Source organism: Cimex lectularius, unplaced genomic scaffold (genome assembly GCF_000648675.2).
Source record: "Cimex lectularius strain Harlan isolate CLEC.00 unplaced genomic scaffold, Clec_2.1 scaffold378, whole genome shotgun sequence".
NCBI lineage: Eukaryota > Metazoa > Arthropoda > Insecta > Hemiptera > Cimicidae > Cimex > Cimex lectularius.
The window spans coordinates 88,953-101,654 of NW_019392932.1; the positions used below are offsets into that span (position 1 = coordinate 88,953).

The 12,702-nt window shown below is 37.4% G+C and overlaps 1 protein-coding gene across 3 annotated transcripts in view; it reads right to left on the reverse strand.

The window, feature by feature from the left end:
* Nucleotides 1-12,702, reverse strand: part of LOC106664077 (protein unc-13 homolog 4B) — a 63,403-nt gene that overhangs the window by 17,631 nt on the left and 33,070 nt on the right. The gene's annotated exons all lie outside the window — the stretch shown is intronic.

Here is a 12,702-nt window from a genome sequence, read left to right on the forward strand (position 1 = left end):
TTACTAATCTGCAGACAACTTAGCTAACTTGATTAAGTCATTTTGTGCTATACATTCTGAAACGATCAACCTTAGCAGTTAGTTCAGCAGACTGATGAAAGTAAAGAATATTAGTGTAACGATTTGAATATATCCAAATAATAGAAGCGGAACAGAAATAAATAAAAGGCCTACTGATTCAATTTGAACCGGTTGATACATACGCGGAATGACTTTGTGACGATCCATGAATGTAGAAACCACCCTTAAAAGCCCGAGAAATTGCACAAGAAACGCCTTTGGCCGGCTTCAGAACCCACCGGAGCGACATATCCCGCAAGACCACACGACTGGCAAATGACGGTCAGAAAATAAAAAGATTACATTAAAAAAAAAATTGTTTAGACACCGAGATAAAATGACTTTATAACCGACTTCCTTTCTGCCTTGCTAAGAAGAAATGCTGTACCTACTTTTTGATAGTTTTGTGATATCGACCTTTGAAGATTTTCATGTTGAATGCCCTCAGTTAAGTTGACATAGTTTTTAAAGTGTTTGGCCTAGGTCTCTAGCTTCACTGTATTTATAATCCTCAATTCTTTTTTATTATTATTATAATTTATAACTTATTTACCAATTCACTCTTATTTTTATGCGTTTTTTTAATCAAAAAAGGTTGTTACGTTAAACTTAACTAGCGAAGAGCTGTGATAACTACTAACGAAAAAGAACGTATCTGAAAAGAAAGTGATTTTTACAAATATATATTTTTTTATTATAATTTCTTTTGTAATGCAATAGTAACATAATGAATCAAATACACTGACAGGTGAAAAATTCCATCCAATTGATTTTTTTTCATTTTCTCGATAAAAGAAAATTCTGCCCTTAATTTGTTTAATTGTTTTTACCAATAAATATTTGTTTATGCTATGTTTTAAATTGGGAATATCAATTAGAGGTAAATACACGTATTCCTTTATCTTTGGATTTCGGAGTCGATGTCGGACCACAGAATAATAAGGTTCGACATCGAATCAGATAGGATAGACCCTACACCGTTCAGAAACCCCCGGAACACAAACTGGGCAAGGTTCACTGAGATGGTAACACACAGTTTAAACCATGCATCAGTGAAAAGAGTACCAAAAACCTGCAATGAGTTAGAACTTGCAGTCAGAGAACTTACAGGAAATATGATTGACGCATATGAAACAAGCTGCCCTGTAAAGGTCCCAAAAAATAAACAAGAACCACCTTGGTGGAATGCAGAACTGGGCTTATTAAGAAAAGAAACCAGGAAAGCGTTTAATAAGGCCAGACTAGGAAGTAACTGGGGAGAATACAAAAGGTTACTTACTTCATATAACCATGCCATCCGCAAGGCGAAAAGAGAGACTTTTCGCAAATTCTGCGGAGAAATCTCCACAGTATCCACAGCAGCTAGATTACACAAGATACTAGCAAAGGACAGATCAGACATAAACACTGCTCTAAGAAATATAGAAGGAAAATACACAGCAGACATGCAACAAAAAGCAATGCTCCTTCTAAGTACACATTTTCCAGGCAGTACCTACAACATCTCCCCAGAAAATGTGAGAGCAGATAATCCCAAGAAAGAGAATTGGAAGAAAGCAGCTGAAATAATCACAGAGAAGAAAATCCTCTGGGCGATTAACACTTTCAGCCCGTACGAAGCACCAGGAACGGATGGAATCTTTCCCATCCTGTTACAAAAAGGAATGGATTTAATCACTCCAACACTGCTACGTATATATAGAAGCAGTTTAGCACTAGGTTATATACCACAGACATGGCGTAGGGCAAGGGTGGTGTTTATACCAAAAGCGGGGAAAAGAGACCCCACATCCCCCAAATCCTACAGACCAATCAGCCTAACATCCTTTTTATTAAAGACCCTCGAAAAGCTGATAGACAACTATATAAGAACGACAGCACTCGTAAACAAACCTCTCCATTACTGTCAGCATGCATACAGAGCAGGAAGATCAACAGAAACTGCACTGTACCAACTAACCAGTGACCTAAAAGAAACACTGGGAACAAAGGAAATAGCAATCTGCGCGTTCCTTGATATTGAGGGAGCTTTCGACAATGCATCTCATGCATCAATGGAAGTCTCCCTGAGGAAAAAACACGTAGACCAAACCACATCTAGATGGATTGAAGAACTTTTAAGAACTAGAGTAGCTGAAACAAATATAGGAATAAACACTATAGAAGTTAGAACAACAAAAGGATGTCCTCAAGGAGGGATATTATCACCTCTCTTATGGAGCCTAACAGTTGATGAACTGCTCGAAACCCTGAACCGCTCAGGAATAAAATGTCAGGGATATGCAGATGACATAGTCCTGACAGCCAGGGGAAAATTCGAGGAAACCCTCTGTGATATAATCCAAGAGGGACTGAAAATCACAGAAGAATGGTGTAAAAGTGCAGGCTTGGAAATCAACCCAAACAAAACAACTATAGTCACTTTTACACGGAAAAGAAAGCTAGATCACATGAAAGTAATCAAACTAAACAACACTGTGATAGAAATCAAAAATGAAGTCAAATATCTGGGCATCATACTAGATAAAACACTAACGTTTAAGAAACATATCAGCTCTATCATCATAAAGGCGACACGAGCTCTGATGGTGTGCAGAAGAATGGCAGGAAGAAACTGGGGATGTAAACCAGAAACCCTGTTATGGATGATAGTAAGACCTTTTCTTACATACGGAGCTATAGCCTGGGCTGATAAAGCGGAACAAACAACCAAAAGGAAAGAACTCTCAAAAATACAGAGACTTGCATGCATCTGCATAACGGGAGCAATGAGAACATGTCCTACAATTAGCATGGAAAAGATATTGGGACTAATCCCCCTACATCACATGATAGAAAGGACAGCACAGAAAACTATAATTAACATCATTAGAGAGAAACCTCCAACAGGAATAAAACTGAAATGGAGAGACAGAAACAAACTGTGGAAAAACCATCCTTCACTCATGGCTCCAAGAGACGACATGAACAGGAGGTTTGAATTTAACCATAAATTCCGAATACATCTGGGCACCAAAAAGGAATGGGAAAGAGAGGGAAATAACTCCCTCAAAAATGGCACCATCCTTTGGTACACAGATGGATCTAGAACACAGGAAGGTACGGGGGCAGGAGTGTTCGGACCCGGAACCAAATACTCAGAACCCATGGGAAAGCACACCAGTATCTTCCAAGCTGAAATTCATGCAATTGAAAGATGTATCCAATTCAATCTAAATAAAGGATACAAAAACAAAAATATAGCTATCATGTCAGATAGCCAAGCAGCCATCAAAGCACTAAGCTCAAATACCATTAGTTCAAGGATGGTGCTGAACTGCAAAACCAAATTAAATATATTAGGCTCGCAGAATAAAGTCAGCCTCTGCTGGGTCCCAGGACACATGGGAGTAGAAGGCAATGAGAAAGCGGACACCCTGGCAAGAAAAGGGGCTGCCACACCGCTAATAGGACCTGAACCCTTCTGTGGAATAGGAACACGCACTATCAACGAATACCTCAGACAGAAGGATAAAAAGAAAATGAGCGAACTTTGGAATTCACTTATTGGACATAGACAATCCAAGAATCTTCTAACCAACTTTGGCAAGAAAGAAATCACAGAATGTGTCAAAGGAAGCAGGAACAGACTGCGAATCCTAACAGGATTCCTGACAGGACACTGTAGATTAAATGGACATCTAAAGAAAATTGGAATAATCCAAGATGGCACATGCAGATTCTGCAAAGAAGCAGAAGAGACACCAACACACTTACTAACAAACTGCGGAGCTACACTAGCCCGCAGGAGGAAGTGTTTTGGGATGTACAATGTGACCATAGAAGAACTACAACCACTGAAACCGGGCCTATTAATCAAGTTTCTTGATGAAATAGGACTCACCGATGTGCTTTAGGCAGAGCACAGGGGATACAATAGCTCTTAAAGGGCGCAGTATACCATACCCTGAATTATTATATCTATCTATCTATCTTTGGATTTTTAACTATAAAGGATCTATAAAGGATTTTTCAATGTTTACTTTTTACGGAATTTAAAATGTTTATTCAGCCTCATTTGAATTCTGAAGCAATAAACTGTTTAGTTCTCAGCTTTGTATTCTTAATTTAAATTTTGAACTTAAAAATGCCACTTAGTACTGAGGATGTTGCGCGTGGTGTGGCACTTAGTGATGATGACGTTCCATCAGGTATGCGGCTATGGCCATCGGGGTTCCCTACAAACATTGCGAGACGCCGTTAGCCGTTTTCGAGAAACTGGGTCCTACCATAGAAGGCCCGGTTCAGGACGCCCTAGGGTAACAAAACCAGAGGATGACCGTTTTTTGACTTTGAGAATTTTGCGAAACAGGCAGCTTACTGTTGTTCAAGCGATTCATTCAGCCCCGTAAGAGGATCACAATTGGCCAGAACACACAGAGTTGCACGGCTCGCATTTTCTCGAGAAGACAGCCATGGTCTTTGGGCGATTGGTTTGCTGTACGTTTTACAGATGAGTGTAGATTTGCTCTACGATCTCCAGATGGGCGTAAAAGAGTGAAGAAAAGGCGAAATGAAAGGTACGAAGCCTGTCATTTTTCCCAGAGCCAACCTTGCCAACGTAGCTCAGTGATAGTGTGGGTGGGAATTTCATTGGAGAGTTGCACAGAGTTGGCTGATGTTCGTGGAGGGTCTTTGACGGCCACTCGCTATGTCGATGAAATTTTGAAACATCATGCGATGCCTATCTTCGATGAAATCAGCGACAATCCTATTCTATTGCACGATAATGCCCGTCGATATGTCGCTCGCATTGTACAAACGTACCTTCAACAGCGTAACATCAGGGTCTTAGCCTGGGCCAGCCCATTCTCCAGACTTGAACCCCATCGAACATTTATGGTATAACCTTAAAAGACGAATAAGAGCACGTCCATCACTTCCTGATGCACCCCATGATCTTGAAAAGATTCTTCGTAAAGAATGGGCTAACCTCCAGCAAAGAGACGTTTCCAGACAGGTAGAAAGTATGCCGAGGTTTCTTCGAGATATAATTAAGGCGAGAGGAGGAAATACGTGATATTGAAATGTTAATTAAAAATCTAATACAAAATTAAAACAAATTTTATCTGTCTGTCTTTTTTTTTCATTTTCCTTAGCAATTTACTTTTTTTTTAACTTTTTGAGACAAAGACTCATTTATTATACGTTAAAAAATGTGAAAATTGATTAATATATAAAAATATATACAAATTAAGTTATATTACAAGTGGGTGGAATTTTTTGCCTGTCAGTATATTTAATTCCTCAATCCAATGCATTTCCTCACTAATGGAAACGTTTAACGCAGGAAACACGTTTTCGTGGCGTAAAACAAGTGGAAAATAATGTAACTGGAACATACTTAATTTTATTTACTAATACAAGACTTTTTATTAAGATAAAATTAAGTAAAATGTCTGAGATACGGTTTTTTTAATTAGTATTTTCTCCAAAACGTTTTAAGCTATAGACAACACGTTGATATGTTAAACTTATATTTTTAATATTTCTGGACCGAGTTACGTCGATTGTATCATGTTTTTCAATAGGAAACGTATCTAAGAAATCAATGATTACAAAAAAAAACGAAAGTCGAAAAATTAGAGAGCATTTCTTCTTAGCAGGGCAATATTGATATCATTGTTCAAACTGAAATAAAACCGTAAAAGTGTTATTATGCAAGTTTTTAATTCTTGTTATTAAAATCTCGTTCCGTTATCAAGTAGGAAATTCACCGTGTTTGACATCTATATCACTGGTTAGGATAACTAACTGGGGGATACAATTTCGATTTAAGAAGTTGAAATTCTCGTTGTACCATCAATTTAAAAAATTCACTGTCTTTGAAAACCCACCAGCTGGTTACCATATATAATGCAATAGGATAGCCAGCTGGAGGTCACAATTTCGATATAGAAGGCAGTAGATTTCGTTCCATCATTAATTGGGGAATTCACTGTGTTTGAAAACCCGCGAGCTGGTTATCATATATTACGCAATAGGATAATCAGTTGGAGGTTACAATTTCGATGTAGAAGGCTGTTCCACCACCAACTGGGAAATTCTCTATGTTTAATACCCCTTCAACTTGTTATTCCCTATCACGGAATAGGATAGCATAGATCACAATTCCGATATAGAAGCTTCTTGATCTCTTTCTACCATGTATGGAATGGGCAGGTTATAGATCTCATTTCATCATCAACTCTCAAATTCACCAGGTTCGAACCTCTCCAGCAGATTAACCTATATCACGAAATAAGATAACCATATGAAGGTTTTAACTGCGATATACTACAATGGACGGGTTGTAAATCTCGTTTCACTATTAACTCGTAAATTGTCTATATTTAATGCCGCTCCAGTTGGTTACCCTAAATGTATTAATATGGTTACCAGCTGGAGGTTATATTCGGGTATAGGTTGTACATCTCGTTTCACGTGTTGCTCGAGTAGATGAGGAGATACGGATCAGTTGCTCTTCCATCACCAAGAAACCGGCATCGTAATTTGGACACGTGGTTAGAGGATAATACGAGAATTTCGTACTCTTGTCATCATCAGGTGGTTCACAGTATCAACGTTTGGTGTGGACTCTCGGCAATAATTTCATTCGGCCTTAACTGCGGCAAGGATAGAAAATGGTTCTCAATCCATTTCTCCAGACTCTATCGCTCTGAGCATCGGTGAAGAGTGGTTAAAAAGAGCAAATCTTTGCTTCTTTACGCAAAGTCGGCAGTTCGAATATGAAATGTGATTAATAAATAGCAAACCAAATGACGGTTTTTTTTTAAACTTTTTGCCATAGCTTTGTCATTTTTTGACGAATTTAAAATCCGATTACACCATAGTTTTCAGCGTAAAAAATCCTTTAAAATGATGCTTCAGGGTGTATAGTGTCGTATTCTAAATTTTGATGTTGAACTGGGCCTGAGGTACCCTGTATTTTTATATCTCTACCTTTCTAACTCTACCCTATATTTTTCTCCAAAAAAGAGGTAAAAATCTGAAACTAGACTAAAAAATATTAAACATGTATATTTTTGTATAGCGTTATCGGTTCAAGAGAAATTCAGCCGGGCCATCTAAAAAGGACACCCTGTATATTAGGGTTAGGAATGGTTTGGTTAGGTTGAATTTTGTAGTGTTAAGGTTAGTAACAGGATCAGGTCAGGTTAAGAATGGCAGGTTAAGATCTCATTTCACTTTCAATTCTGAAATTTACTAGCTTGAAACCCGTCCAGCTGTTTACTCTATATCACGGAGCAGGATAACCAGTTGTAGGTTACAATCCCATATACTACTAGTGCTAACTTTAGGATAGATGTTTATGGTATATTAGATTAGTACATTTTGTCGACACGAGGAGCGCTGCTGACTCTTTAATCCAAGATGGCGAACATTTTGATATTTTTTATCAGAAATTTATGGTAGCACTTTTATAGCAGTAAGTGTGATGTAAAAAAAATTAAGTAGATCAAAAAAATACCCATTTAAAATGGCTGTTACATTATCTTATGTTACCTATAAATTGAATTTCGATAATTTTAAAATAAATTGAGCACTACTACAAGCCCGGAGAAACTTAACATGACACCGTTTAAGTATCTGAGAACGAACTGCCTAGCTGAAACTTAAAACTTTACATTTCAGCTTATGATTTTGAAACTGCACCATAAACAATCTACCACGGGTTTAATTTGAAAAAATGTTAGCCATGCCTGACCTTTCTGAACTGCCAAATGTATTAGGGTCGGACAGGTGTCAAACCAAAAAATTATAATCCATGTTTAGTGAATCGAAAAAGCACATGTCCGCGTCCGCACGAGGGGTTCCGCTAATGTATATATATATTCAGTCTTTTATGTTAAAAAAACCCAGGTGGTTTTAGTCACCACATCACCTGGATAAATGATATGTTTGTTATCATGTATGATTCAACGGTATATAAATAGAAAGGGAAGTGGCTACTAATGGAAGGAAAAAGACGTATGACTCATGGACGAAGCCGAGGAAAAAGTCATCCGGCCGTGAAGTGGAATGGCCCCGTGAGTCCACCTTCCTCGCGGTTCCCAGTTACCCACGTGCCCATCAACATCACGCACGACACTAATTGCATCCGTACTTAACACAATTGGGCTGAGTGTAAATAAAGCAAGACCAAGTCGTCCAGCCGATGATGAATTTGGACAACTGGTAGGATTCGACTTTCTCATTTCTCCAACTCGAAAACACCCATACATTTGGAAAATCTTTAGAACAGAAGGTTGAATAAAAAATGGACTTAAACTAATCCCTGGACAGACTGGTTTTATCAAACAATAATTATTCAACAACTGGCAGTTGAAGTGTACATTTAAAAATAAACCGAGATATAAAAAGAACAAACTATTTTTTGACCTTCATTTCACGTGAAACACTTTAATTTCACAGTAAGCAAGATGTTCTTAAATAATTGCATAATCCGTAGCTTTCAGATAAAAATGCACTCAAAAACAAAAACCGGTCACTCATACTTTGTTGTTGATTCCAACCTATATCTATTTTTATCGTTATATTAATTATAATATACTTATTTTAGTCCAAACCAAACGAAATCAGAAATTCATGAGTTTTAATCAAAATTATTTCATTAAGATGGTTTAAAAGAAAATTCACCAAAACACCAGAAAATCATTTAATAACAGATTAAAATTTAACTAACAATTTATTTACTTGGTTTTGATTTTAATAACGCGTATTAGCACCTCTGGTCTGGTGAAGACCCTAGACGTCTTGACATCGAATAAATAAGAGACTGGATTTTGTACTGTGAAACACATTCCCATTCTTCAATATGGAAGCTGCTCAGCGCTTATTGCAATTGACGCCCTAACCACTCAGCCACCGCGGTCCCCTGAATGGTTAGGTTAGGTCCGATAGGCTTAGAATTATTATTACACATCCTTTCGATTAGATTGGGGTTAAAAATGGTTAGTGTTAGGCATATGCTAGGTAAGGTGAAGATTGGTTGGGTTATGGGTGGGATTGGTTAGGTTAAGAAAGGTTATGTATGTAGCAGTTTAGTTAGGGTTAATATTGGGACGAGTTAGGTTATGTTGAGTTAGGAATGGTTAGGTTAAGTTAGGTAGAATTATCGATGGAATAGTTTAGATTTGTAAGATAAGGACGGGATAGATTATGTTTGGTAGAGTGAGGATTGGGACAGGTTAGGTTTGGTAGGTTAGGAATGGTTAGTAATTAAGGTTATACTCAGTTAGGAAGGATTATGGATAGGATAGGTTAGGTTAAGTAGGGTTAGGGGAGGAATAGGTCAGGTTTCTAGGGTTAGGGATGGAATAGTTTAAATTTGGTAGGGTTATGGATCATATAGGTTAGGCTATGTAGGGTTAGGTTTAGGGGACGGATAAGGTTTAGATGTACATAATTCAATTTTAGTTTGAGTATGGGATTCAATAAGCGAGTGCGAAAAGGGTTAGTTTCATCGTTTTCTTTTAAAAAAGAGTCGTAATTGTCGTTGGACGAAAGAAATCTTTTAACAAATCGCTCCAAACTTGTATACTCGGATGAATTGAGATAACAAGAAGAAGGGGAACGTGATTGCGGCAGAACAATTGAAAGTGAAACGGCGTCCCAGTTGTGGCCGAATGTAAAAATAAAATTGGCAAAATTTTCGCCAACTGACCCCGCTGCGCAGCCCGGGCACGAGGCCTGCCGTTGCACATGCCGATCGGAGTAAGTTCTATGTAGATATAATTAAAATACGTTTCCAAAGTCTAATTCGGACATTTTCTAAATGAAATTGAAATTGAAATCCGAACCAAATCAAACCAAACTCCACGTCAAATCTTGGTATTTTGTCTACTTCTTGGACCCTAATTCGCCTAAAAATTTGCTGGTTTTTGTTGAGAAGATTAATGAACCGTAGGATGATATCATGCCTGAACAATTAACTCAAATAACTTCGGCAAACTTAGGGAGACGGAGAGAATCAAATCTAAGGCCAAAAAGGCCTGGAAAGACTTCTCACCATGGAACACTGTAGGGAATGAAATTAGCATGGGGGCACTAATCGTAGACTAAAGAAATGGGAAAAAAGTCAGTTTATCTGTGAGACGCTATTGGCCCTAAATAGACAAGATGGCCATGAAAGTGTGGAAAACGATACAGTCAACAGATTTGAAGGAGATTGAATTCTTGGGTGACACGTACCAAGTTGGTATCAATTCACGTGGGAGAGCTTTGAATGCTTAAGATATTTTTTGATCTTACAAGTTCATGCCTTTCTTAGCTTTTGAATAACTGCTGATATTTCTGAGTACTGAAAACCGTCATGCAAACGTTAAAATTGTTAACATTATTCGCATTTTGAAAGGACCCCCGATTATAATCCAGGTCTGTGAACTAAGTTGTTTCTTCATTGTTTTCATTCCGTTTCAACTGCAGGTTGCCGGGCTTGATTAAAGGGCAAAGAGGATCACCGGAGCGGAACTCCGTTTTACATTCCAGCGAGGTGATGTCACTGAAATGTTCGGACAAGGAGCCTTATCTAAAAAACGAACCGGAGCGAAGTCGATTTGCAAAATGGACAAGATAAACTAGAATGATAAGTAACACAAATTAACCCTCTTAAATAGGAACAGATGAGTTATCGGGGAACAGATTTCACCATGTCCTGACTAAAGACGAGCTTACATGCATTAACGTTTTAAGTTGACGTTTCAAAGGATATTCTTTCCTAAAAATATTTAAATTTTTAATTGACAACAGATCGCTAAAAAACTACATATTTAAAAAAATGAGGGAACTTGTTTCATTTTCTTATTTAATTTTTGTATGTTGCTTTTAGCTCTTTAGCTATTAGCTAAGCTGTACCATTTAGAAATCCGATCAGGCTTTTCCTAACTACCACTTACTTATTCTTTAGTCCATGGCTAAATAAACTTTCTTCGCCTTTGTTGCATTGCCGGCTATATAACATTTTCAAATGCATTTAAACTACCTAGGGTCCTTTAACTCTAAGCCGGAACCTTCCTAACCTATGACCTGATCTCGAAACCTTTGTAATACAACCTCAACAACTCTAATCCAATCCAACCTAACCAATGACAACAAATCCTTAATCCAACCTAACCATTTATGATCTAGATTATCACACTCCATCGTAACTCCATAGTAACGCGAAATCGATGAAACGAAAATGGTTACGCAAAAAATATCCATCCAGCCCAAAATTGTATAATACATCTTATCTTATAATACATCTTAAAAGAAACTATAATCGACCGAAAAATCGTACAAAAGAGTGATAAAAAATTGTGTCAGTTGTATCCGCAATTTGCAGTAACTTCGCGGTTCCCATCGAATCGTTCGTCCTTGGCACCATTATTCTTCCACCGCCCGAATCTCAAGCCGGATATCCTAGATCATAGTTTTACTTTAAAAATAAGAAAAGAGAAGAATACTAAATATAGTTATAATTCTAATCCCTATCTATAAAATCTCTTTGATAGGCCTGACCGATCTGTAAAAGTAGGATATGCGTTGCATTCATTATTCCGAGTTGGCACGTTTGAATTTAAATGAACAGAGACAATCCTCAGATCGTGTCAAGATGTCACGATTCAATTCAGCTCCTCCTACCATCGACGGCCTTGGTTTTAACTCACGAATGTTTAAAACTGAAAATTGCCCAAAAGAAATAAAGACCACAATGTGATTTAAAGAATTTAATTATTGCACAAAATGATAAGTTTATTGTGTACTGACAAGGATATAATAAATAAGGATCCTCGATTCAGTTTTCAGTATTTTAATTAACATTAAGAAACTGTATGTACAAGCGTTTTACAATCGGCTGTAAATTGAAGACAGATAATGACAATGACCTTCCGAATACACATATGTGTTTTTCTGTACTTTTTGGTTGGTTTTATAAGAATATCCAAAACGGATCAAATTTCAACGATTGACAATCTATGCTATAGGTGTTTAAAATCAGTCCATTCTATTCATTCTAACAGAGTACAATTATATATTATATTATATATTATTATATATTATATATATGTATATATATTAAGAAACATATATGTGTGTGTGTATTAAAACAGTTGATACTGTTTTTACCTGCATCCCTTGTTTCGGCAACACTGTGGGCAACACTGATTACACAAAATGGGTTTGTTATTTCAGTGCATATCAAGTTGGTGATATCTATTTATTTTGGGTAAACATTTTAAAGCACTACTCTAAAATTTGAACGCACTGGACTAAATACGCAAGAAACTGAAAACCCCAATTACTGGAATAGGTGTTGCTCAGCGTTATACAAAACAAGAAATGTAGGTTACAGTGATCAACTGTTTTACATCTAAATCGGTTTTTAGTTTATATTTACGTTGGAAAATCACATTAACTAAATACTATAACTCAGACGCACCAAAATAACAACCTATATCAAGAAATCCGTGTTGCCCACATTGTTGCCAAAACAAAGGATCGTGGTAAAAACACTGTCAAATGCTTCTTCCTTGGTGGGGGGGGGCGTCGGTGGCCGCAACGGTTTAGGCGTTGACACGGCGCTCATCACTGTAAGGTAAAGGTCCCGGGTTCGAATCC